This window comes from Triturus cristatus, chromosome 9 (genome assembly GCF_964204655.1).
Source record: "Triturus cristatus chromosome 9, aTriCri1.1, whole genome shotgun sequence".
Taxonomy (NCBI): Eukaryota; Metazoa; Chordata; class Amphibia; order Caudata; family Salamandridae; genus Triturus; species Triturus cristatus.
In genome coordinates this window covers 1,286,328,658-1,286,348,347 of record NC_140592.1, presented here as the reverse complement: position 1 = coordinate 1,286,348,347, position 19,690 = coordinate 1,286,328,658, and the positions used below count along the sequence as shown (strand labels likewise).

Genomic DNA, 19,690 nt, shown 5'->3' with positions numbered 1-19,690 from the left:
TTCTGCAAGAAGCTGAAGACTTTGCACTTTGTATAAGCACCTTGGGTACCAAACACCAACACACCTTGCCCAAGCTCCTTGATACCCTCTTGAGTGATCAGTGCGCTACACAAATCAACATAACATAACTTCCCATAACATAACATGACATAACATAACATCTTTGAGTAACCCAGGAACAGGTTCATACTGCTCATCAACACAGTAACAGGGTGGTTAGTGTTAGCAATAGAGGAACAGGATCCTGCTTTCTGCCACACTGGAAGAGGGTTTTACTGTCAACCACACAAGTAAAAGTTCTTACCTTCAGGAACATACGTAAAAGGTCTTACCTTCAGGAACACAGGTAAAACGTCTTACCGTCAGGAACACAAGTAAAAGGTCTTACCGCCAGGAACACAGGTAAAAGGTCTTACCATCAGGAACACAGGTAAAAGGTCTTACCTTCCGGAACTCAAGTAAAAGTTCTTACCTTCCGGAACACAAGTAAAAGGTCTTACCTTCCGGAACACTGGTAAAAGGTCTTACCTTCAAGAAGACTAGTAAAAGATTTTACCTTCAGGAACACAAGTAAAAGGTCTTACGTTCAGGAACACAAGTAAAAGGTCTTATCTTCAGGAACACGGTACTGGGTCTTACCTTCAGGAACACAGGTACTGGTCTTGCCTTCAGGAACACAAGTATAAGATCTTACCTTCAGGAGCACGGATACTGTGTCTTTCCTTCAAGAACACGGGTACTGTGTCTTACTTTCAGCAATGCAAGTAAAAAAAGGTCTTGCCTTCAGGAACACAGATACTGGGTCTTATGTTCAGGAACCCGGGTACTGGGTCTGACCTTCAGGAACATGGGTACTAGGTCTTACCTTCAGGAATACAGGTACTGGTCTTACCTTCAGGAACACAAGTAAAAGGTCTTACCTTCAAAAACACGTGTACTGGGTCTTACCTTCAGAAACACGGGTACTGGGTCTTCCCTTCAGGAATACAGGTACTGGTCTTACCTTCAGGAACACGGGTACTGGGTCTTACCTTCAGGAACACTGGTACTGGGTCTTACCGTCAAGAACACATGTACTGGGTCTTACCTTCAGGAACACGGGTACTGGGTCTTATCTTCAGTAACACAAGTAAAAGGTCTTACCTTCAAGAACACGTGTACTGGGTCTTACCTTCAGGAGCACGGGTACTGGTTTTACCTTCAGGAACATGGGTACTGGGTCTTACCTTCAAGAACACGTGTACTGGGTCTTACCTTCAGGAACACGGGTACTGGGTCTTACTTTCAGGAATACAGGTACTGGTCTTAACTTCAGGAACACAAGTAAAAGGTCTTACCTTCAAGAACACGTGTACTGGGTCTTACCTTCAGGAACACGTGTACTGGGTCTTACCTTCAGGAACACGGGTACTTGGTCTTACCTTTAGGGACATAAGCAAAAGATCTTACCTTCAGGAACACAGGTACTGTGTCTTACCTTCAGGAACACAGGAGCGATCATTGTCAGCAGCACAGAGGAAGAGCATGTTATGCAAGAAATTAATAATTTGAGACCTCGTTGTCAGCGGCACAGGAAGGCTGACCATAGCGTACTTATACAGGTGTTGATGTAGCTCTGGCATGTTGTGCGGAATCCAAGTCCTTGCTGTATAAGGAAACATCACACGTGACCTTGAAGCATCAGGAAGGAATGGCCATCCTTTGGGGGACTCAGTTCCACAGAATTGGGGAGGGTGGAGCCAACAGGAAGCGTGAAATTTAAACTACGACGGTGTAATTCACATAATTATGGGAATCTCGCATAGCGGTTGTTATGCAATATTCCCAAATTACGCCATGTTGTGTAATTACACCTCAGTGCACAGCAGATTATAGCAGCGGTGTGAATGGGAGCGGCTATTGTTCACGGCACATGTGTTTTTCACACTCTTTGTTTAGCGTAAAATAAGTCCTTGTTACAAAATGCCAACGCTTAAAAATAGAGCTAAATGCCAGATTTGCATTTTGCAAAATTACACGTAATTTCCGCCACATTTTGCATAATTATGTGAAAGCAAATTGCGCGAAGTTTGCTCACCCCTATTGTTTACAAGCCCTTTCCGCGGGTGTCCAGTCTGACCAGCTCTCCTGTGATGGGGCCAGGCCTAGGAGCCAGTATTTCAAAGGCTCATAGAGTTCAGTGTCTTTAAAACATTACTTCTAGCTGTGGAGCCTGAGATGTGTTCTTAGCCGTTTTACTTCCTTATCGCCATATTTATACATCCTAATAATGTGGATTTGGTTCCCTGAAACCAGGCGGGTTCACTCACTAGATAGTGTACATCTTGGGTAATGCACATCCTGAGGGTGTATATCCTGGGTACTGCACATCCTGGGGTGCACATATGGGGGTGCACATCCTGGGTTGTGCAAATCTTGGGTGGTGAACATCTTGGGGTGTATTGCATATCCTGGGTAGTGCACATCCTGGGATGCACATCTTAGATGGTACACATCTGGGGGTGCACATCTGGGGGTGTACATCTTGGGGTTGCACATCCTGGGTGGTGCACATCTTGGGTAGTGCAGATCCTTGGGGAGCATTGCATATTCTGGGTAGTGCCCATTCTGGGGGTGCACATCCTGAGGGGTTCACATCTGGGGGCGCACATCCTGGGGTGCACATCCTGGGGGGTACACATCCTGAGGGTGCACATCCTGAGAGGTGCACATCCTGAGGGGTGCACATCCTGAGGGTGCATGTCCTGATGTGCACATCCTGGGTGGGGCTCATCCTGGGTGGGGCACATCTTGGGTGGCGTATATCCTGGGGTGCACATCCTTGGGGTGCACATCCTGGGAGTGCACATCTGGGGTTGCACATCCTGGGTGGTGCACATCTTGGGGAGTGCAGATCCTTGGGGAGCATTGCATATTCTGGGTAGTGCCCATTCTGGGGGTGCACATCCTGAGGGGTTCACATCTGGGGGCGCACATCCTGGGGTGTACACATCCTGAGGGTGCACATCCTGAGAGGTGCACATCCTGGGGGGTGCACATCCTGAGGGTGCATGTCCTGAGGTGCACATCCTGGGTGGTGCTCATCCTGGGTGGTGCACAACTTGGGTGGCGTATATGCTGGGGGTGCACATCATGGGTGGGGCACATCTTGGGTGGCGTATATCCTGGGGTGCACATCCTTGGGGTGCACATCCTGGGAGTGCACATCTGGGGTTGCATATCCTGGATAATGCACTATCTGGGTGGTGCACATCCTGGGGTGCACCTCCTAGGGGGTGCACATCCTCCCTGGGACACATCTTAGGAAATTACATCCTGTGGGGTATACAATGTGCATCCTGAGTTGTGTATTTTCTGGGTAGTGAACATCAGGGGGAGCACATCCTGGGTGGCACATATCCTGGGGTGCACATCCTTGGAATGCACATCCTTGGAATGCACATCTTGGGGTGCACATCTGGAGTTGCACATCCTTGATAATGCAGTTCCCGGGTGGTGCACATCCTGGTTGGTACATATTCTGGGGGTGCACATCGTGGGGAGTCCCGCCTGGGGAGTGCACTTCTTTGGGGTCCAGATCCTGGGGGTTGCACACACTAAGCCCCAATTTACCAAGGGTTGCATTAACGCAAGCCCTTAAGCAAGATTTACCAAGCCATCTCGAGTGGCGCAAGACGCTGCCTACAAAACCTCTGCGTTGGGAAGGTGTTCCATTGCCGGAGTTTGAGTGTTCCAACGCATCCACCCATGGATTTTGGTGCAATTTGAGATTTATTAAGAACAGTAAACCTAGGATTGCATCAAAATGGTAAGCCTTCCTAACAAAGGTGTAACGAGGAGAAATATGTTTATTTCTCCTCGTTTTTCCCTCTTTCCATGTGTGTTGCATTCTGAAGCACACATAGAAAGAAGAAAATGCCCCAGAGGATTGTTTTTGTACAGGAAGGAGTCCCGTCTCCTACAAACGCACAGGGTGCCTGCGTTGCCACTAGGCTGCACTCAGCGCCCCACTGCAGGGTGCCTGCGTTGGCACTAGGCTGCACTCAGCGCCCCACTGCCGGGAGACTGCAGGAAAGAGTCCGATCTCAATAGATATGGGTTATTCCTGCTCTCTCCATCGACGCAGCGCAGCTCAGCAAGCTGTCTTGCTGCATTACATGACTTTTAGTAAATCCGGGCCTGGGTTTTGTACCTGTGGAGCCTCATTTACAAGGAGGCGGCACCACCGGAGCGTCACTTTTCTGCATCTGCAGCACACATAGAAAGAGGAAAAAGCCTCTTGTGGTTGTGTTTGTGCAGGAAGGTTTCCCTTTCTGCACTAAAACAATCATCCCTGCAGTGCAGGTAATCCAGCGGCGTACCAACAACAGACACTCTACTACGATATACGCACCCGGGCCCAAAAAACACACAGTCGGGTAACCCGCTGGAGTCAAAGTTCAAACGTGGGTGATCATGATATCAAGATTAGTTATTCACCATTCCTAATTAACCTCTCACTGATCAGAAAGTTCTTTCCTCTGGTCGATGGACTATTAGTTGTACTAATTGATGGTGATAATGAACATAATTCTAACTTTTCTATACCTTTAAGTAAATAGCCACAGACTCGAGTAAGCTTTAAGTCTTTATCTAAATTAATTGCATGTGAACCACTTCAAAAATACAGCGCAGTCACCGTCACTCATAGGAGAGAAGAGTCAATTAATCAAGTCATCAACACATACTTCAAACTTGCAACGACTTATGTTCAGAAAGAAGAGGACAGAGAGAAAAGAACATCTACAAATGCATGAAATTATAGTTACTAAGGATGGTGTGAAGACCAACCCCCTGGCCAAAGGGCTGGTGAGGGTCCTCCGGGATAGTTCAGAGGACGAAGACTACAGGACAGGATGCAGGACAGGATAGTTGACCTCTCTAACACCAACGGTGGCGTCGCACCCGTCTCTGACACTCTCTTCCTCCTCGAGATTCTTCCGCAATCTTCTTTCTAACCCAATTAAATTAGGGTAGAGGGCTCTGCCTTCAGCTTCTTCATCAGCATCTCTCGCTACTCAGACAACACCAACGGCTCACAGCATCTCAGCATTGACGTCTTAACTAACTAACTAAAGGCTACCTCAGTTATCCCTATCGCTCCTCATGTGCCACCCACTAAAGTTTCAATATCGGAAAAATACTAAATCAGATTGGTCAGTGTGAGAAGTTGGCCTGGTATATGCTGGTCACTAGTTAAAGTGGCCACCTTGCACCAGTACAATTCGACTCTTATGGTAGATAGGTTTAAGACAACCTATTAAAAAAAGCTATCCTAGTGGTAGCTGTGGAGAGCAGCCTTCAGGCTAAGTCTCTAGAGGAATGTAAAGCAGCTTGTTTTAACTATTAATCTCTTGAATTACCAAACGAAAGAACACCACACAGGTATATATATGAAATATATGTATTTATTTCTAACACACTCTACTAATCTCTTTATGAGATTAGAAGTCAGGAACATATGCAAAAATCAACATTTCACAACAAGTTAAGCACAAATATGGCTGGGGCCCTAGGGGCGTACCAGACCATATACTAAAAAAGAGACTTAGAGATAACGACTTGAGAAGGGACAAGGCCTAGGGCCTTCAGAAGCACTGGGGCCTCAAGAAACCACCCAAGGCAGGTAAGTAAAGGACCCACGGGAGACGCATGCAGTGTGAGAACACAGCCGCGGATCCCAATGGACTTCAATGGAGCAAGTCGCGGTTGGAATTTTAAAGTTTTACTTCGGGAGAGTCTACAAGCAAGTCACTTACAGGGTAAGTAGTTCTAGAGCCAACACCTACAGGAGCACCGGAGTGCACGAGTTACCTCACCCAGGGAAGCCGGGTGCATAGGTGTCTTTTGGTTTCGGGTCACTGCGTCGTTTTCATTGGGAGCCAAAGAAGACTTGCTGCTTGTGAAGACAGGAGAAGTGTCTGGTGGAATCCAAGGCTGGATTAAGAAGAAGGAAGACCTGAAAGCAGAAGAGTTAGTGTTCAAAGTAACTTGGCAGTGACCCGGGGCAAGGAATCTGGATGCCCACAGTCGTCGGGTGATTTCAGGTGATCACGGGTGTCTTGACTCTTCAGCCACGAGGTCCAGGAGGCGTCGACGATGACCAGGAGCTGGATTTTGTGTGTCCCACAAAGCCTTCAGCTTACTGCGGTGTTGGCGACCAGGTTGGAACCAACAAGCCTTGGCAACAGCAAGTCTCGTGGAAAGTGTAAAAAGTCAGCAGTGCAGACCAGCATTGTCTGAGGGACTCACCCAGCGAGGGTAAGTCAGGGCAGGCCTGGAGCAACCAGGGGAGCCCTTTGGTTCTGTAGAAAAGTCTGCTGGGGACCCACAAGCCAACCGGCAAGTGATCACGAAGACGCCTCAGGAGGATTCACTCACCAGGAGCCCATGGTCACTCAGAACAAAGTAGGCCTCTGATCTTTGAAGAAAATCCTGCTGGAGGCTTGGACCACACGTGGTCCAATGCACAAGTTCGTAGAACATCGTGAAGGGGTTGAACTTGACAATAGTGCACGGTACCCGGGTATTGCTGTTCCTTGTCACTCGTGGGGTCCACTTGCCTCAGCTTCGCTGGGGACTCACGATGGCCATAGAGAAGTCAGGAAATCTACTTCTGGGGCTGCAGGGACTTTGGACTCCGGCGGTAGCGGGAAAGATTGCGACTGTTGATGCAAAGTTTTGGTGCCTGCCAAGCAGGGGAGTCACTCCTTGACTCCAAGGGAGATTCTTCAGTCTTCCAAAGGTAGTGGAACGTCGTAGGTCCAGGATTCTTCTTCAGAGCGTCATCCAGGGATATCTAGTTTGCAATGGCAAGGGTTCCCTAACTTATACTACAAGGAAGGGAGGGACTAACTCTATGACCCCTCCAATGGGGGGGTCAGGGGAGTAGGTGGCTACATCCACTTCCCTTTTTCCAGTTTCACGCCAGAGCAGGGGCGGGTAGCCCCTGAACAGGTTTGAGCTGGCATATGCACAGAGGAGCTTACTGCTCCCCCAGTGCAGGACTTCAAAGCACTCTAGGAGTGCACCCACCCAGCCCCAATACACTAAACCCTGTCTGGAAGGTGGTGACACCTCCCTGTGACAGGATGCCTATTGTTGGGCCTCCTCCACTGCGAGTTTCGGTCAGCAGCAGGAGGGCAGCCCAGTGTCTGTGCTGGTGGCATCCATTTTGTGATGCCAGGGCTCTTCAGGATTCTACCGTGTTTCCACAGTGGGTACATGTCTATCCCTCTAGAAGGGTGGGATCATACTCCCACACCAGTTACTGGTGTGGGGGTATGATTTCAAAGCATTTGACACCAAACACAACATGTTTTGATGCAGCCATTCCAAAGTTAGCATTTACCGCGAGGTTATAATGCACTTAAGAGTATATGGTTTAACCGCATCCACAAACAGCCACAGGGAATGGACTCTGAGAGCTGCAGAGGGGCCCTGCTCAGGCAGAGGCACCCCCTCACATGGAAACCAAGCACCCTGCCCTCAGGATTGATAGGGCCTGCCTTAGGGGTGACTGATAGGTTTATGTGTGTGTGTGTGTAGGTAGAGATATAGTGGACCTATATCTCAGTGAGGAGTGCTATCACTACCTCACCCAGGCTGCAGTAGCAGGCCTGTGGTGTCAGATTTAGTCTGCTTCCCAGGGGTGGCATAATACATGCTTCAGCCCCTGGTAGGCCTGTGAAGTACCTATGCCCTTGGTACCTAAGGTACCATATACTAGGGGCTCATAAGGTACCACAGTATCCAATCACTAGTGCATCTAATATGCACTCCAAGTTGTTTAGAGAGAACAGAGAGACTGGGGGCCTGATTAGCAGGGCCCCAGCCAGACTATAGCCAGAAACCAGTGTATACATCAGAAACAAAGTGGGGGCAATGTGAGACCGGCCTCGTGGCGTGGGCCCTCCCGACCAGCAAGTTACCCTGCAACCACGCCGAACCTCGTTGATACAGCCTTCCGGCTCCCGCGGGCCAACATCCCAAGGGCCTACCAGATCCCCAACACGCATGCCCGGCCGAGGGAGAGCGAAACCCCCCCCAAAACCAGACCGAGAGGCGCCGATCCTGTCACACCTCCGGTCTCTCCCCCGAGGGAGGTTTCGATCGACCACCAGGCTCCCGGGGAGCAGGCGCCTCGCCCGCTGGGTGTCTGGAGTCCCTCCCGGACCTACCTGAACAGATCAAAGGGCCGAGCGACAGGAAACCCCGACACACCGCCCCCCAGGCACCAGACCCCTCTCCGCGAGGACCCCGGACTTCAAAGAGGAGGGGGAGTATAACAAGGGGTGCTGAAGGGACGAAAGCAGAGAAGACCTGGACTGACGAGAGCCTGCTGACCTGGTCGCGGCTCGATCGCTCCCCGAACCGAAGAACGCTACCCGAACTCTGAACCATCTGAGCCCTGCTGACGCTGTCGCGGCTCCCCGAACTCTGAACCATCTGAGCCCTGCGGACGCTGTCGCGGCTCCCCGAACTCTGAACCATCTGAGCCCTGCTGACGCCGTCGCGGCTCCCCGAACTACGAACCTCCGGTGCCTGCTGAGTGACTCGCGGCCCGCTCCTCCAAGAGAAACGGCAGAGATTGCCGAGAGAAGCAACATCCCCTCAGCTCGAGGATTGAGAGCTGTGCTCCGAATACCTACACTGATGGACAGACTGTCCCGCTACCCCTTTTCCTTCATCACGAGATCGCTGCCGCTTGTGGCATCAATTCTGCACCTGCCTTCCGGATCATAAAGATCCCTGACAACTACCGATAAAAGTCTATTGTCTTACAACGAATTACTGTGTGGTGTACCTCTATCCGAAGAGAGAGTAAGCGCGGCGTGTGCGATCCTAGGTACGAGACCCTTCCAGGAAGGGCCTCCCCGCTCTTGCTCGGCATAACTCTGGCAAAGGTGGGCCTCCGGGTGGTCAGGAACGCATTCCGAAGCCTCCCCGGGGAACGCCTTCCAACATTTGGTGGCAGCGGTGGGATCCGAGCCAACACCTAGAGATCGTGCAGTAGACGGCTTACGCACTACCAAGAAGAAATGGAAGGAGAAACTTCCCTAGGTGCCGCAGGCACCAACCCGAGCACGACATTCCAAAAGGACCTGTTAGAATCTTATACGCACGAGAACTGAAACTATTTTGCAAAGACCTTGGAATCGCTACCACCGGACTAAGCACAAAAGAGGACTTCCAGGGGGCATTAAAAACCTGGGTCGAGGCGGGAACTCCCCGGACACAAACAGAAGGAGAGCCTCCCAACGAACCACAAAGCACCCCGGGGAGGAACGGCGCCCCGAAGGGGGCCTATCCCCAGAGGAACTAGCGGACCGAGAAAGAGGTCGCAACCACGAACTAGAACTAGCAAAATTAAAAATCGAAGGAGAGCTAAAACTGGCGGAAAAAAAGCTGGCAGTGGAACAGTTACGCCTACAAGGAGAACTCGAGGAAAAGAAACGACAAAGAGAACACGAAGAAAGAAAACTCCAACTGGAGCACGAACGTAGCCTGAAAGAGATCGAGCTCAAAGCGAAGAATGCGGAGGCCAGACCCTCGGAAACCCAACCCCTCTCCTCCACCGTGGAACCAAAGGTCCACATCCCCAAAGACGTGGTGAAAGAATACTATAAGAACGACGACATCCAGCAATGGTTCAAAGCCTACAAAGTCGCCATGACCTCCCACCGAGTCCCGCAGAAAGACTGGGGGGCTGGGCTGTGGGGCGGGTTCCTGAGCGAGGGGAGAGATACCCTGCTGGACCTGCCCTCCACGGTGATGAACTCCTACAGTCACATGAAAGAGGCCCTAGTAGCCAGATATGGGCTCACCCCTGAAATGTACCGGCAACGGTTTAGAGACTGCAAGAAGATACCCGGTACCACCTGGGTGGAGTACGTGAACTTTTACAGCCGGGCCTTGGACGGGTGGATCAAGGGCAGCAAGGTCTCCACCTTTGAGGAGCTGTTCGACCTAATCGCATGGGAACACTTGTCCGCTAATTGCTTTGTAGAGCTGCGCCAGCACCTCCTGGACAGCAAACTCACAGACCCTCGGAAACTGGCCGTCGAGGCTGACCGGTGGGTAAACACCCGGGCCTCCCGGGGCCCCGTGGGAGACTACAGTCGCCACAGTCAGGGACCCCCCCGCCAGAGGGGCGGAGGGAATCAAGGCCGGCCAAGGGAACTCCCGGGGGGATCCCCGCTCAGCTCCCCCAGAGGACAACCTCCGCCCTTTCCAGCTCCACCTCCGGCCAGCACCGGGCCACCGGGGAGGCCGGGGCCCCGAGTGAGGATCACCTGTTTCCGCTGCCAACAGACCGGACACTATGCCAGCGACCCTCAATGTCCCATGTACCAGCGAACCGCCACAACAACCCCGCCGGCTCGACAAATGGCCTCCGTAGCCCTGGGGGAAGAGATGGAAGACTCTGAAGAATGGGAACCAGCCGCCATGGCCTTGGTCTCCCTAGGGGACCGGGAGATGGTCCCCGGAACGTCCCTGCCCGCCAACACGAAGAAGTACCGACAGCAGGTAACGGTCAACGGTCACCGCGTCGAGGGCCTCCGGGACACGGGGGCGAGTGTCACGGCGGTTCATTGTCACCTGGTCTCCGAAGATCAGATCCTACCCGGCGCCTTTTGTCCCGTCATATCGTCAGACAATTCCGAGAGCCTCTGCCGGATGGCCCTAGTCCCCTTCGAATGGGGGGAAGTCACCGGCAAGTTAAAGGTGGCGGTCCGAACCTCCCAGCCCGTGGACTGCCTCCTGGGCAACGACCTTGAGAACTCCCCGTGGGGACAAGTGGAAAGAAGAGTCCATCTCGAGATGATGGGCCTACCCGAATGGGTATGCGCCACCACGCGCTCAATGACTCTCAGAGTGACTTCCTCCGAGGGGGGAGAAGCCATGCCGCTAAGCACCGCCACCATCCCCGAGGTCCAGAATACACCACCAGGGGCCACCGACCCCCTTCTGGACGAAACAACCGCTCCCGACGAAGGGTCCGTGCCTTCCGACCCCGAATCCCTGACCGAACTCGGGGACCTGCCAGAACTGGCCCAGTGGCACTGCGAAGGAGGCCCCTCCCGTGAAGAATTCTGCCAAGAACAATCCACCTGCCCGTCCCTCATTGGACCCCGACAACAGGCCGAGGCCCAAGCAGCAGGCGACCGGACCGGCACCCACTGGGTATACTGGGAAAACGGCCTCCTGTACAGCGAACAGAAGTCGGCCGAGTTGGGATCGGCCCGAGTACTAGATGTACCCCTGCGCTTCCGAAGTCTCCTCCTGGGCCTGGCCCATGATGTACCCCTGGCCGGACACTTAGGCCAAGATAAGACCTACCAACGACTCGTCACCCACTTCTATTGGCCCAAGATGCGAGCAAATGTGGAGGCCCACTGCAAGTCCTGCCCCATGTGCCAGGCCAGCGGAAAGAGTGGGGGCAAGCGCAAGGCTTCGCTACAACCCTTCCCAGTCGTCAGTACCCCTTTCTGAGCGGGTAGGAATCGACATCGTGGGACCACTGGACACCAAGACCGCCCAGGGCCACCGGTTCATCCTCGTCCTGGTGGATCATGCCACCCGTTACCCCGAAGCCATCCCTCTCCGCACCGTGACGGCCCCCGTGGTAGGCCGGGCCTTGATGGGGATCTTCTCCCGCGTGGGGTTCCCCCGCGAAGTCGTGAGTGACCGGAGTACGAACTTTATCTCCCAATATATGAGGTCCCTCTGGCAGCAGTGCGGAGTATCGTACAAGTTCACCACCCCGTACCACCCCCAAGGAAACGGCCTAGTCGAGCGCTTTAACAAAACACTGAAAGGAATGATCATGGGCCTCGAGGAACCCCTACGCCGGAGGTGGGACGTCCTCCTCCCATGCCTCCTGTTCGCCTACCGGGAGGTTCCACAAAAATCCCTGGGGTTCAGCCCATTCGAACTACTATATGGACACCCCGTTCAGGGACCCCTGAGCCTGGTCAAGGAGGGTTGGGAAACGACTCCCCGGGGAACCCCTCCGGATGGGTTCCGATACATCCTGGCGCTCCGCAACCAGACCCGGAAATTCCGAGAACTCGCAGAGGCGAACCTCGAAGCTAGCCAGGAAGAGATGAAGCGCTGGTATGACCAGAATGCTACGCTGGTCGAGTTTCAGCCAGGCCAACAAGTCTGGGTCATGTCCCCGGTGAAACCCTGCACCCTCCAAGATAAATGGACTGGACCCTTCAAGGTGGTCGAGCGGAAGAGCCATGTCACCTTTCTCGTCGATGTGCAGTCCCCGCGGAACCCCCTCAGGGTTCTCCACGTGAACCGCCTCAAACCCCACTTTGTACGGACAGAATTGAGTTTGCTCCTGGCCACCGACGATGGGGCCGAAGAAGACACCGAGCCCCATCCAGACCCCCTGGGGGCGAAAGAGACCGATGGTTCTGTGGAGGGGGTGAGACTATCAACCACCCTCACAGCCCAACAGTCCGACGACTGCCGCCAGCTACTAAGGCAGTTCGCGGACCTCTTCTCCCTAACCCCTGGGGTCACCAACTGGTGTGTCCACGACGTGAACACTGGCGACAGCCCGCCAGTGAGACACCGGGCCTATCGGGTCCCTGATCGGGTCCGAACCTGCATCCAGACCGAGGTGGCGAAGATGCTGGACCTCGGGGTGGTTGAACCCTCCGACAGCCCCTGGGCCAGCCCGGTAGTCCTGGTTCTGAAAACGGCTACCCCGGGTGTCGCCCCCGAGCTGAGGTTTGCGTGGACTACCGAGGGCTCAATGCGGTCACCCGAGCGGACGCTCACCCTATCCCCCGTGCCGATGAGCTCATTGACCGCCTCGGGGCCGCTCGCTACCTCAGCACCTTTGACCTGACTAGTGGATACTGGCAGATTGCCCTCACCGAGGGAGCCAAGGAGCGCTCCGCCTTCTCCACCCCGGATGGGCACTACCGCTTTAGGGTGATGCCGTTTGGAATGAAGAATGCCCCGGCCACCTTCCAGCGGCTGGTGAACAGGGTCCTGTCCGGACTAGAGGGGTTCAGCGCAGCATACCTCGACGATATAGCGGTATTCAGCTCCCAATGGACCGAGCACCTCCAGCACCTCCGACAAGTCCTGCTGGCTCTGCGCCAGGCCGGCCTCACCATCAAAGCCAGCAAACGTCAAATTGGGCACGGCTCCGTCACCTATCTGGGGCACCAGGTGGGAAGTGGGCAGGTCGCCCCCCTCCAACCGAAGATTGACGCCATCTTGTCCTGGGAACGACCCAAACGGAAGTCCGGGCCTTCCTGGGCCTCACCGGTTACTACCGGAGGTTTATTAAGAACTATGGCAGCATCGCAGGCCCCCTCACAGAACTAACCTCCAAAAAAACACCCCAAGAAAGTACACTGGACTCCCTCCTGCCAGAAGGCGTTCGACACCCTAAAGGCCACCATGTGCGCGGCGCCGGTGCTCAAAGCACCCGACTACGCCCAGGAGTTTGTGGTCCAGACGGACGCCTCGGAACACGGCATCGGGGCAGTCCTCTCCCAGTTCGACAACAAGGGCATAGATCGGCCCATAGCCTTCATCAGCCGAAGGTTGCTGCCCCGAGAACAGCGGTGGAGCACCATTGAGAGAGAGACCTTCGCAGTAGTCTGGGCCCTCAAAAAGCTACGGCCCTACCTGTTCGGAACACACTTCCGAGTACAAACGGATCACCGACCCTTGCGGTGGTTGATGCAGATTCGAGGGGAAAACCCCAAGTTGCTACGCTGGTCCATCTCCCTCCAGGGGATGGATTTCACGGTGGAACATCGCCCCGGGACGGACCACGCCAACGCGGACGGCCTGTCCCGATTCTTCCGCTTCAGCGAGGAGAACCCCCAAGTGGATGGGTAGTTCTCCCCGCCTTTCAGCTGGGGGGGGCACGTGTGAGACCGGCCTCGTGGCGTGGGCCCTCCCGACCAGCAAGTTACCCTGCAACCATGCCGAACCTCGTTGATACAGCCTTCCGGCTCCCGCGGGCCAACATCCCGAGGGCCGACCAGATCCCCAACACGCATGCCCGGCCGAGGGAGAGCAAACCCCCCCCCAAAACCAGACCGAGAGGCGCCGATCCTGTCACACCTCTGGTCTCTCCCCCGAGGGAGGTTTCGATCGACCACCAGGCTCCTGGGGAGCAGGCGCCTCGCCCGCTGGGTGTCTGGAGTCCCTCCCAGACCCACCTGAACAGATCAAAGGGCCGAGCGACAGGAAACCCCGACACACCGTCCCCCAGGCACCAGACCCCTCTCCGCGAGCACCCCGGACTTCAAAGAGGAGGGGGAGTATAACAAGGGGTACTGAAGGGACGAAAGCAGAGAAGACCTGGACTGACGAGAGCCTGCTGACCTGGTCGCGGCTCGATCACTCCCCGAACCGAAGAACGCTACCCGAACTCTGAACCATCTGAGCCCTGCTGACGCTGTCGCGGCTCCCCGAACTCTGAACCATCTGAGCCCTGCTGACGCTGTCGCGGCTCCCCGAACTCTGAACCATCTGAGCCCTGCTGACGCTGTCGCGGCTCCCCGAACTCTGAACCATCTGAGCCCTGCTGACGCTGTCGCGGCTCCCCGAACTCTGAACCATCTGAGCCCTGCTGACGCCGTCGCGGCTCCCCGAACTACGAACCTCCGGTGCCTGCTGAGTGACTCGCGGCCCGCTCCTCCAAGAGAAACGGCAGAGATTGCCGAGAGAAGCAACATCCCCTCAGCTCGAGGATTGAGAGCTGTGCGCCGGATACCTCGCAGAGACACTGATTCAAAGACTGTCCCGCTACCCCTTTTCCCTCATCACGAGATCGCTGCCGCTTGTGGCACCAATTCTGCACCTGCCTTCCGGATCATAAAGATCCCTGACAACTACCGATAAAAGTCTATTGTCTTACAACGAATTACTGTGTGGTGTCCCTCTATCCGAAGAGAGAGTAAGCGCGGCGTGTGCGATCCTAGGTACGAGACCCTTCCAGGAAGGGCCTCCCCGCTCTTGCTCGGCATAACTCTGGGAAAGGTGGGCCTCCGGGTGGTCAGGAACGCATTCCAAAGCCTCCCCGGGGAACGCCTTCCAACAGGCAACATAAGTGCAGATCCTACTCTCCTACAGTCAGGCAAGGGGGGAAAATCATCACACCATGCTTACATATCACTTTTTGAGTTAGCCCATTGTTAACAAACCCATCCCCTTAATTTTTATTCATGCTTTATTTTCCCACCCGCATTCACAGTTCATCTGCAACAAATGTTTGAAATTGAACATGTAGACTCATTCATTTAGAATTTTCACTGCCGGGTCTCAGGCTCAGGCATACTGCGACCTTGTCCTCTTCCCGACCCGCCTGTCATTTTTCCGGGTTCGCTTTCAGGAGTGATGCGCAAAGAGCACATGACTCAGCTCACTTCAGACATACACGAGAGGCCCAAATGCGCACTAGTGATAAAGTCAGAAAAGACAAATGTTACTTTCATAAATAAATGGTTGCCCTGTTTACCACCCGTCTCTACTCTAACCCCTTTTACCTATTAATACTTTCCCCGCATTAGCATTAGTAAAATAGCTTGTTTTTGCTTCGGCTAAGCAGGTGCCCTGCGCTCGAGTCTTTAAGACTCCATTTTAGTGCCTTCTGCTCATGCGCAAGAATTTCCCTCCAAACTTTAATACGTCATACTGCGTAGATGCAGTTGACGCATGCGCAGTAAAGATTTCCCTGTTAGAGGGGTTTTAGTAATTCGTTTGAGTTGGTTAGCGTTAGCAGACACATATACAAGCTTCACTAATGCATGTATTTATGTGGTGCGCGTTAGTTTCACACAATACGTAATTAATAACATGTTAGGGAGTTAAATCAGAGGATTGCTTCCGAGCAAGTCTCTCTTCTACGAGTCCTGGCTCCATCACAGGCACCCTTGCATTGGTGCTAGGCACGGGAATGGGACCGGAATGTGCCATATCTGTTAGATACAGCGCACTCCTGCCCTTTTATTTGCAGGGAAGGCCTGCGGCGCTGCCCTAGGTCATAATCATATAAATAAGGCCCTTAGCGTCCAGCCTCTTTGCCCAGACACATTTGTCAATAATGTGAACATGTCCATGGGAAGGAGATGTTCCCTTTGAATGTCTCGCCCCCAAGCACATGAGGGAAGCCCTCACTTGAATGTGTGTCCCCTGTGGGCGAGGGTGTGTTCAAGGGGCGGCGGCTGCTGTAATGTCATTAATCTGGCCCCTGGGTTAGATGCCCAGTTGTGGCCCTCAGAGACCTGCAGTACTACCCCAAAGTCTGCCTGTAACATGTTATGATCCTTTCAGGGCCACCTACAGTGTGAAGTGCCACATAAAACTCACATGACCTTTTCTTTGTTTCTTGTGTAGATTTTTCTCCAAAAAGCCTCACATTGCAGGCAGCTCCGAGGATGAGGAGGTCCTGGCTGGGTACATCCACGACACCTGGAAACAGGATCTCGACAGTGCCCGGATATACACCTACACGGTTCTACTCTCCTACCCCAACGCCAGTGACCCCAACTATGTGTCCATCTTACAAGAGGACGGAAGCGAGACGGAGGAGTCTGCCAAAAGCGAGAAGGTCCTCAGTCCGGAGCAGGACGACCCCTCCGTCGTGAACCCCTTCAACTCATACTCACCAGCAGGAGTGGTGGTGGTAAGTCAACATCGACAACTACTACCCTGAGTGGGATGCAGGCACCCTGACCTGATCGAAGAACGCCCGCTCTTGTAGAACCTCTCCGGGGCCACCGGCCACCGAAGCTCATAGAGGGGATCCTTTACCTGTCCCAAAAACCATCACACAACCAATCGGAAACTAGGCGCAGGCAGAGCGTCTCTTCAAAGGTAGAACTCAACAACGCAACAATTCCCAAACGCGAGTGCGTAAACAAACTAAAGGTTTTTAAGGGAAGTAACAGAATCCCAGAGGGAGGGACCAGAGAGCTGCTCATTGTATCTGATTGGACCAGGAAGCTTCATTCAAGGGATTCAGGAGAGGGGCGCTTCCTGTCTGGGTACCACGCAGCATCCTACTCCCTGTGGTAGATCTCTGGATGTAGTCTCCTCCACCGAAGCGAGAAGGCAAGGAACAGTCTACTCGTAGTTCCTGTCGGACATTCAAAATGGCCGCCAGTCAGGAGAACACAGGAAGTGCCAAACCAGAGAATAGGACTGACCCTCAGTGGGGAAAACTGGGGGCAAGTAGACAGATCACCCTGGGCAGGCATGAATAAAGAAGCGGGGTGAGTGTCTGCATGACCATTAGGCGTGAGATGGGGTAATTGTAAGACTATCGACTTAAAAAATATTTGGGGAAAAAGTATCCATGGGTACGCATAGATTTACAATTCTTACCTTTACAGCTATGGTCCTTGAAAAATCAAATATTCACAGAAAAAAGGAAACATTAAAGTGGATTTATATGTAGGTCTTCTAATAATAAAAAAAAGATGAAATTCACCAGTTATATATAACTAACATAATTAAAAAGTGCACTGTTTGACCTTTATTCAGCTGACACCTTCGTCATCGTTGCAGGTGACTTTAATACATCATTCGAACCTCTTGTTGATAATAAGTGGGACCTACAGGACAGTGAAGAGTTTTGCTGGGGTATTCCCCCCCTGGAGTTGTCCCCTATATCAAGATGCTCAGAAGTCGCCATTCAGATTAATTCCCTTTGCATGGAAAGGGGCCTGAGGGCTCTGAATGGTAGGATGCCAGGCGACCGCGAGGGCGCCTGTACATTTAATAATGGGCTGAGCAGGAGTCGAATTGATTACATCCTGGCTGATATGAAATTATGGCACTCCCTCGTTGACATGGAAATAGTGTCCCTTCCAGAGAGTGATCATAACCCCCTCTGTTTATCACATAAATGGTGGAAGGTGTACGGTGGTCCTGCTGAGGCCAGGGTATCGCCCCCTTCCGCTGTGGTCCCATCCAACGATATGCGTCGTCTGAGATGGTCCGGACTTATGGGGAACCCTACCACCTTATCAAAGATTATAGAGGAGGTGAATGGCTCCATCACTGCTATAGAGTCAGTTTTAGCGGCTGAGGGGAACCTGAGGGATGTAACATCAGCGCACGATAGTTTATTTGCAAAACTGAAATCCTATTTCTTCACAAAAGTGAGACCAGGACCAAGAGGCGCTAACCAACAAGCCTCTTGGTATAATAGAGAATGCAGGGAGGCAAGGCTATCGCTTGGGTCTGCCCTGAAGGGTGGCGATGTTAGCCTGGTACGGCATAGGAGAATCGTCTACAAGAGCTGTGTCGCTAAAGCTAAACGCCAATGGGATGGCAAAAAGTGGGAGGACCTCCTTGAAGCTAGTCTCCGGAATGATAGTAAATTATTCTGGAGTATTGTTAAGTGGGGTTCTGGTGCACAGTCTGAGTGTCCCCAAAATAATGTTTCCCATGAGAAGTGGGTGGACTACTTCAAACCGCAGTATGCTTCCCCTACCGATCCTTCTGATAGCTATGGGTCCCCCCAGTTGTTTAATCCAGAAGATAACTTTTCTATTTCTGAGGTTGATCTGGCACTGGTGGGAGTGGCATCTGGTAAGGCTCCCGGACCTGATGGTGTTCCTGCGGATGTCTTTCTGTATGACAAGCTAAAATGGGGGAGGTATATACAGCTGATTGCTAACGCGTTGGCACATGGAGCTCCAATTCCAAGCTCTTGGAAAGCCGCGGAAATAATTCCGGTGTACAAAAAGGGTGACCGTTCGCTTCCTGAGAATTATCGGCCTATCAGTTTGATTGATGCGATTCAAAAGATCACTGGTAGACTGATTTTAAATCGTGTTCATCTCTGGATTGCGTCAAATAATATTTTATCCCCATTTCAAGCCGGATTCCGCCAGCACATTAGCACTGTTGACCAAGTCTTCCGTTTTACTCTTCTCTATTGGAAGACTGTGGTCTTGGGTAAGGGAAATTTGTATGCAGTGTTCGTGGATCTAAGGGCTGCCTTTGATTTAGTCCCTCGTTCAAAACTGTGGCAGACTCTAAAAGATTTGGGGCTTCATGGCGGATTGTTGTCCCTAATCCAGAGGCTTCATGAAGATAATTTGGCTAGAATCAGATGGGGTGGCCAGGGCATGTTGACCGAGGATTTTCCGGTCCAGAGAGGTGTCAGGCAAGGCTGTGCAATGGCCCCCACTTTATTTTCCCTATATATTAACGACATAGCGGATCGGCTTTTGGAAGCACACGTTGACGCTCCCGTTCTTGGCAACACTAAGGTCCCAATTTTAATGTTCGCTGACGACACACTTTTAATTGCTAAGACACCTGGCGGCCTTCAGCGTTCATTAAATATTTTTGAGTCCTTCTGTGTTGATCGTGGCCTGGAGGTCAATATAAAAAAAACTAAGCTTATGACATTCAGGCCACACAAATCTTTTAGAAATCAATTTGTTTTGTTTAACAATCCACTAGAACAAGTGCAGGCTTTTAATTATCTTGGAGTTAATATCCAAAATAACTTTGCATGGAAGTTACAGAGAGATCTGACTACTCTAAAACACAGGCAGTTAGCTGGTGTACTAGCTGCTGAATTCAAAAAGTCTCCTTCGAAGCCCATTAGACCCGTGTTACAGGTCTATAGTGCCAAAGCGGTGAG

General features: G+C 52.6%; 1 pseudogene across 1 annotated transcript in view; it reads left to right on the top strand.

Moving 5' to 3' along the window:
- The window catches only part of LOC146799783 (putative N-acetylated-alpha-linked acidic dipeptidase), a 348,737-nt pseudogene that overhangs the window by 34,979 nt on the left and 294,068 nt on the right, over window positions 1-19,690 (top strand). Inside the window, exon 3 of the transcript XR_014968969.1 lies at window positions 16,423-16,711. The product of XR_014968969.1 is annotated as a putative N-acetylated-alpha-linked acidic dipeptidase (transcript). The remainder of the gene's footprint in view (window positions 1-16,422; window positions 16,712-19,690) is intronic.